Source organism: Triticum urartu, chromosome 3A, assembly GCF_056163025.1.
Source record: "Triticum urartu cultivar PI428250 chromosome 3A, HENAU_Tu73, whole genome shotgun sequence".
Classification (NCBI taxonomy): domain Eukaryota; kingdom Viridiplantae; phylum Streptophyta; class Magnoliopsida; order Poales; family Poaceae; genus Triticum; species Triticum urartu.
The window spans coordinates 128,575,694-128,583,834 of record NC_141875.1 but is presented as its reverse complement, the minus strand read 5'-3'; the positions used below and the strand labels follow the sequence as shown (position 1 = coordinate 128,583,834).

Sequence of the window (8,141 nt, the reverse complement as noted above, 5' to 3'; positions counted from 1 at the left end):
AGCGTGTGTGAATAAGTACACCCCTGCAGGGTTAACATTATCTATTCGAATAGCCGGATTCCTCGGATATGGAAACTTGGACCCCTTGCATAGTTCATAGACAAGTGAAAGTGGATACTCTAAAACTCGCAAGATAAGTGTGAGTGCTATGGATGGCCTTCTTGTAGGGAGATGGGAGCGGATCCATAGTGGTGTATTGGATGGTGAATATGTGGACTCGTGTGCGCCACCTCAAAAGAGTTGCTTGCAGTCGTAGTTCAGGTTAGCCACTGAGTCAAAGCTGGCTTGCTGCAGTTAAACTCCACCCCACCTTGTTGATACCGATGCATATGTAGCTAGTTCTGATGTAAGTCTTGCTGAGTACCTTTGTACTCACGTTTGCTTAATTTATGTTTTGCAGAGAGACTTCAGTCTCGCTAGTAGTTCCGCGTGGACTTCGACGTTTAGCTTGATACCTCAGCTACGATCTTGTGCCCTCAGCAGGATCTGGTAGATAGTCAGGCTTCTTAGCCTTTTCCATTTGTAGATGTCTGTTCTCCGACATGTTAAGCTTCCGCATGTGCTTTGACTTGTATGCTATGATTGTTGGGTCATGAGACCATGTTTGTAATATCACGCTCCTCGGAGCCTAATGAATAAATACTTGAGTTGTAGAGTTATGTTGTGATGCCATGTTGTATTTACACATATCGAGCATATTGTGTGTATGATTGAAACGCTTGGTATGTGTGGGATCCGACAATCTAGTTGTTTATCCTTGGCAGCCTCTCTTATGGGGAAATGTAGTCTAGTGCTTCCATGAGCCATAGTAGTCCGCTACAGCCCGGTTCACCGGAGTCCTGTTAGCCTAGCACTACTGCTCAGGACACTTGACTGGCCGGCATGTGTTTCACTTCGTTCCTGTGTCTGTCCTTCGGGGAAATGTCACACGTGACATCCGGAGTCCTGCCTAGCCTGCTACAGCCCGGGTTCCCGGAGTCCTGTTAGCCCAGTGTTACAGCCCAGATTCACACGCTGCTGACCGACATGCTCGATGTGATTCATGTATGCATGTCCCCATAGGTTAGTGCCGCTTTGGGTTCATGACTAGCCATGTCGGCCCGGGTTCTCTGTCATATGGATGCTAGCGACACTATCATATACGTGAGCCAAAAGGCGCAAATGGTCCCGGGCCATGGTAAGGCGACACCCGTGGATATACCGTGCGTGAGGCCGCAAAGTGATATGAGGTGTTACCGGCTAGATCGATGTGACTTGGAATCGGGGTCCTGACAACCATAGTCTGAATTGATCTCTAGTGGAACACCATGAAGTGACACTATTTGAGAAATATATAAGTCAGCGAGCTGACTAGCAGTGATACTCTCCCGAACAGGTAGGAAGTGAGCCACTTTGGAAAGACGATCAATGACTATGAAGATAGCATTATTCCCTTTCTTGGTCCTGGGAAAGCCGGTGATGAAGTCCATACCAACTTTATCCCATTTCCACTCAGGAATAGCTAAAGGTTGAAGGGTGCCAGCAGGTCTTTGATGTTCTTCCTTAACACGATGACAAACGTCGTAGTTAGCAATAAACTAAGCAATTTCTCTCTTCATCCTAGTCCACCAGAACCTCTGGCGTAGGTCCTGATACATCTTAGTACTACCGGGATGAATCATGAGAGGAGAATCATGCGCCTCCTTAAGGATTAATTGTCGAAGATGTTGATTCTTGGGAACCACCAAGTGACTCTCAAAGAAAACAACACCACGATCATCTATAGAAAACTACCACCAACTCCCTTGTTAATGTTTCTCTTGATCCGGGAAATTCCCGTATCCTGCTTCTGAGCAAAGATGATTTGATCCATAAGATTAGGTTTCGCCACCAAGGTAGAAAGGAATCCATGAGGAGCAATGTGAAGATTAAGCTTACAGAATTCCTCATGGAGAAGTGGTTGGCCCTGCTGCAACATAAGATTGTTGCAATAGGACTTACGACTTAGCGCATTAGCCATGACATTCCCCTTGCCTGGGGTGTCGGTAATCCCTAAGTCATAATCTGAGATCAACTCCAGCCAACGTCTTTGCCTAAGGTTCAAATCTGGTTGGGTGAAGATATACTTGAGACTTTGGTGGTCGGTGTAAATCTCGCAACGTTTACCAAGAAGGTAATGTCGCCAAGTCTTAAGTGCATAGACTACGGCTGCAAGCTCTAGATCATGTGTTGGATAATTCTCCTCATGTGGATGCAACTGTCGAGATGCATAGGCAATCACATGGCGATCTTGCATAAGAATGCAACCTAGTCCCTGTCGTGAGGCGTCGCAGTAGATAACAAAGTCTTTAGTGAAATCCGATGGCACAAGTATGGGAGCAGAAGTCAGGCGTCTTTTCAGTTCCTAAAAACTGTGCGCACACTGTGGGGACCACTCAAACTTTTTATCTTTCTTGAGAAGTTCGGTGAGAGGTTTGGCCACTTTGGAGAAGTTCTCAATGAAGCGGTGACAATAACTGGCTAGACCAAGGAAACTCCTCACTTGCTTAACCGTTTCAGGCGGAGTCCAATCAAGAACGGCCTGAACTCTCTCGGGATTGACAGCAATGCCCTTACCAGAGATCACGTGGCCTAGGTAGGTCACTTCTGGCAACCAAAATTCGCACTTGGAGAACTTGGCATAAAGGCGGTGCTCTCTGAGTTTCTCTAACACAAGTCTAAGATGTTCGGGATGCTCTTTCTCGTTCTTCGAGTAAATTAGAATATCATCGAGATAAACCACGGCGAACTTATCTAAGTACTCCATGAAGATCGAGTTCATCAAGCGAGAGAAGGTAGCTGGAGCATTGGTTTGACCAAAAGACATGACGGTGTACTCGTATTGACCATAACGAGTGACAAAAGCCGTCTTAGGAATGTCCCCATTTCTGATCTTGATTTGGTGGTAGCCTAACCTCAAATCCATCTTGGAAAAGACTGAGGATCCAGCGAGTTGATCATACAGGTCGTTGATCCTGGGGAGCGGATACTTGTTCTTTATCGTGACCAAATTAACGGGACGATAATCTACAACCATCTGGTCTGTAACATCCGTCTTCCTGACAAAGAGGACGGGGCAAGCCCAGGGAGAAGAACTAGGAAGGATGAAACCCTTTTGCAAGGATTCATCAAGTTGTTTCTTAAGCTCAGCTAGTTCTAAGGGTGCCATCTTGTAAGGTCTCCTAGAGATTGGAGCGGTTCCTGGGATAAGATCTATGACAAACTCTACATCTCCGTCAGGTGGAATACCTGGCAGTTCCTCTGGAAAGACATCCGGAAAGTCACAGACTACTGGGATATCTTCAAGGTCTGGAAGAGGGTTGGCATTAAGACAATAGAGCTGACGCTTTGCAACTCTAGTGGAGACGGTGACTATCTTGCCAGATGGGTGTGTAAGCTGAACAGACCTAGTGTAACAATCAATCTTGGCATAATGAGCTTTCATCCAGTCCATACCCAAGATGATGTTAATATCCGTAGACTTGAGGGCTATAAGTGATGCAAGGAATACAAGTATGTCAACAAGGATTTCATTACCATGGCTTATTCTAGTGGTTTGCCATCTAGACCCTGGAGTTTGGATTTCAAGTGGAGTTGGCATATCACAAAATGACATGTCGTGCAAACAAGCATAGCCTTCAGAGATGAAGGAGTGAGATGCTCCGGTATCGAACAGAACCGAAGCTGGATGACATTTGACAAGGAGTGTCACTACACCATGACAAAAACTTTGGGGTCACCATATCTGCCGGGAAAACTAGCCAATGGAGGCAGAGAAATTGCCGGGAACGAATTTTGCCGGCACTTACGAACTGCCCTAGAAAGTCCCGTCGGGAAAAACAATTGCCGGCAGATAGGAGAATGCCCGGCAGTTTCTCTGACCTGCATGTTCAAACCTTTGCCGGCAGATAGGACCATTCATGGCATATAGTCTTTTTCCCGGCAGTCTCACAATCCAGGGCAGATAGAAGTATTGCTGGCAGTTATTCTGCCCTTAATTGTATAGTTTGTTTGCACACAAATCCCCTTCCAATTCATTTGTCTTCACTTCATTTTGTGCCAACAAGTATGGTACATATATAACAACACGCACGCATAGTAATTAAAGTTGCATCAATTAGACATAATATATGTATCTCAACAATCCATGATGTATACAAGCATATATAGGTTCACAAGTACAGTATTACAACACAACGATCCTTCATGTATGCCCACGCACACATAGGCATACATTTGTAGGTTCATAGGTCCAATATTGCACCATAGACAAAAGCGCCAAATATAACATCTTGTTTCAGTTAATAGAAACAGAACACAGAGAAACAGAACCCAACAGAACATCCTTTTAGCTCACAAAACACACCTCTTCAAATTTGTGGACGCAAAAGAATTATATCGATGACCTGTAAAAAAAAGAAGCGGCCAATTAGATCAGCTCAGAAGAACACATGTTCCACAAATCCATTTGGACAACTACTTGCAAGAAAGAGCAGGTCCGAATTCCACAAGGGTCAAAATAAAAGCAGAGCAAGTTCCCTGTGACTTAGTGGTGCCACTTATCTCACGACTAACATTACTGCCAAAAAAATAAAAGGGTCAAAATAAAACAGAGATAATGTTGAAATCGCGGCAAGATGGATGACCATTAACTGCAACTTCATCTTCAGCTTCAATTCGTACACCCAACAAAAAACCACAGAGGGCCTGTTTGGAATGATTTATGATATCTCTAGGTAATGAGTTTGAACTAGCACTAATTAGAGCACGCAGGAATTGATCAACACAAGGATGGATATGAAAGATAAATATTAGAAGAATAATAGCCAGCGTCATGTTTTAGGCGTATTCTTGTTGATCAATGTAATCAGCGAGGTTGTTCTTGTTGAAGCCATGATAAAATATAACCGGAATTACATATGCCAAGAAGCTGAGCATGAATATGTTAATTAGATATGACAATCAAACAAACAAGTATTTACCACTAGGCGCATATCTTCTTTTCTTTTCATTTTTCAGTCCGTCCTATACTATTTTTTAGGTATGATAGCAGGGGTGTTTGACATATGGTACATTCTGGAATGATTCCCTAGCCGAGCACATATGTCAAACACCCCTGCTATCATACCTAAAACACGTCTCTGATGATATCACTATGGCTAGCTGAGAACCAAAAATCAGAGCAAAAGAGGCAATTACAAACGTAACTGAAAACTCATGTAGGACTGAAGGCTTATTGGGTTATTTATGCAGCTATTAGGAAATAAGGCACTATAAAGCCTATCACTCAGGATAAATTAAATTATACAAAATAAGATGTTTGTGTGAATCTTACTAGTTCTCAACATAATTATAACTAAAAGAAGGAGTTGCAGATGGCAAAAATCAGCACCAAATCAGGATCTGCTTTTGCCAAGATAGAAATTCAGTGGATGTAAACTTCCCAAATAATTACTGTATTTAGCAATGTGGCATAGGACAACGATTTAGTAAAGTACCTGGCCTTATCTAATTCTGCACTAAGCTAACGTAGACAGCATCCCCATTGAGGCTATATGCGGGCAGAGCAGGGCCACTAACCATCGATCTTGACCAGTACGTGGCTGGCACTGGTGTATCCTTCACCGGATCAGAAGGCACATGGAGAGACATAAGAGGGTCAGGGGTTCAGCTTGAGCCTCTTACCTATCAGATCCAGTTAGACTCATAGCCAAATTTAATAAATCACACAACAACAAAAACCTGCATGTCACAACATAATAAAAAAAGTATGAACAGAGCTCAAGGGCGGCCTGTAGCTGCGACTCACTCCGAGGATGTTGCTATTGGTTTGACAAAAACTCAAACACCTGGTGCGCAAGAATAACAAACAATATCAACAAACCACAACTAGTGCCAAATCTTTTTAATTGATGTTTTGATGTGTTGAGACGGGATTCCCTTTAGTAAGAAGCATCACATATGGAGCACTTTGATGTAGAACACAAGTGAAATCAAGTTAATGAATAACTTACTTCACTTGGACCTTCTCCTTTGACGCAAGATGTCGTGCTGCTGTGCGATGCGAAGCAGAGGCGGCAATGGCGAAGGGGATGGGGAGGTTTCGTGGTGGGGGATTGGCACAGCGACGTGGGTGGTGAGGGGGCTAAGGCAGCGTCGTGCTCGAGGAATGGGGCGGCGGTTCTGGGTGGGGGCATGGTTGCAAAGTGGATCGATGGGGACGGGCGGCGGCGTGGATTGCTGGTGTAGGTCATCACCGATTGGTACTGGGTGGCAGCGTGAGACGTCGGAAGCTTGGGTGTAGGTCATTGTCGATGGGGACTGGGTGGCGGCATGGGTCGGAGGGCGCGCGGGTGCCGGCCGTCGAGGGGACTGGGTGGCGGCGTGGGTCAGGGACTCGGGGTGCGGGAGGGGCGGCATGGGTCAGGGGTGCAGGGAGGCGACATGCTTGATGAAGGGGGTGGGGGTGGCAGTGCTTTGCCAACCAATGTGGACGGGCCAGGTCGGCGACGGTGTTGCCAGGGTGGGCGGAACATTGCGGCGGCTGGGGGAAGAAGGAACAAGAAGGGGGAAGAAGGAGTGACAAGGGGAAAGAAATTAAGGCCGCGGGTGGGCTTTCCAGCGACTTCTACCGTTTCGCACCTATTGGGCCCAAAAATTTTGGCCCCATCAACGTGGTTCCCGGCAGTGCACCTGACCCCATTGGGATTCGAGGGCAATTAGGCTGACCCTAAAGATGCTGGCAGATGATCTGCCCTTCTTCCTTTCTCATTCCCGGCAGTTACAGTGACATGTACAGTTTTTCCAGGCAGACAAAACTTTCCCGGCAGTTAATTGCCCCAAATTGTTGATTTTTCCCGGCAGTTAATTGCCCTTAAACTTGTGTCGTGGTGTAGTGTGTGCCAAGAACGACATCCAAATCATCATGAGCGCCTTTAGCTGAGACGTGATGCACACATCCACGTTCAGTGGGAGATGACTTGACACTAATCATCTTGCGTGATGGCTTACCACGGCCAACAGACTCCTCACGCTGGGGTGGAGCATAGTTGGTTTGGCAGCAGTCACGTGTATAGTGTCCTGCCTCTCTGCATGTGAAGCAAGTCCCTGAGGTAGGACGTGGACCCGCATTGACAAGAGGTCTACCGATAGGCCTAGGTGGAGCATACGGTTGAACTGGGTGAGGCGCCACATAAGAAGGCCTTGGTGTATAACCGGGTGGAAGAGCGGAGTTCGGAACCCAAATCCGACGCTTCTGCGAAGTAGAACCGGAAGAAGAACCCAAATCACGGGTGTGCTTAAGAGACTCCTCGCAAGTAAGTTGAGTTGTTTATGCGTTAATGGCCTTGTTCACAAGAGCCTGGAATGTATTGCAATGATGCAAGTGGAGATCACGACGCAACTTGGGGTTGAGACCCTTCTGGAACCTAGCCTGCTTCTTGGCGTCCGTGGACACCTCTTCTGTAGCATAGCGGGCAAGGTTCTCAAACTCTCTACTGTAAGCATCAACAGCCATCTTATCCTGAGTGAAACTATAGAACTCTTCTCTCTTGCGGTCCATGAGAGCCTGAGGAATGTGATGCTCGCGAAAAGCCTCGGTGAAATCTCTCCAGGTGGTTATCTGGCCAGCTGGAAGCATAGCCTCATAGTTCTGCCACCAAATACTAGCAGGACCTTGCAGATGATAAGCAGCGTAGGTGACCTTGTCACTTTCAGCTACGTTCGCAGAACACAGCTTGTGTGTGATACTACGGAGCCAGTCATCTGCATCGAGTGGTTCAATGGAATGATGGAAGGTAGGTGGTTTCAGACCAATGAAATCATAGATGGACGCTGACTCTTTGCACTGATGGGAGGTGTTCTCCTCAATACGTGCTAACAAGCCGTTAGACTCACGCTTGTTCTTCTCCATATCTAACATGAACTCCGCCAACGAAGGCTGGTCGGGAGGATCCTCATCCCTACCATCTCCGTGGTTCCGGCTACGAGCAACAGAACTTCGGTTAACTGACGACATCCTGAAGAACCAACCAAGGAAACAAGGATGGATTCAGCATCATCATAAGGATGTAGAATATAGTACGAGGAAAAATACTATCTCTTGAACTCCTAGGACAATTCCG

At 46.2% G+C, this 8,141-nt stretch overlaps 1 long non-coding RNA gene across 1 annotated transcript; it reads right to left on the bottom strand.

Moving 5' to 3' along the window:
• Window positions 1–4,135: 4,135 nt before the first annotated feature.
• On the bottom strand, window positions 4,136–6,583 carry LOC125523345 (uncharacterized). Its single transcript, XR_007290207.2, has 3 exons — window positions 6,033–6,583; window positions 5,517–5,867; window positions 4,136–4,424 (listed from the first exon to the last, which is right to left on the bottom strand). It is a non-coding gene; the product is annotated as an uncharacterized LOC125523345 (long non-coding RNA).
• Between the last annotated feature and the right edge of the window lie 1,558 nt (window positions 6,584–8,141).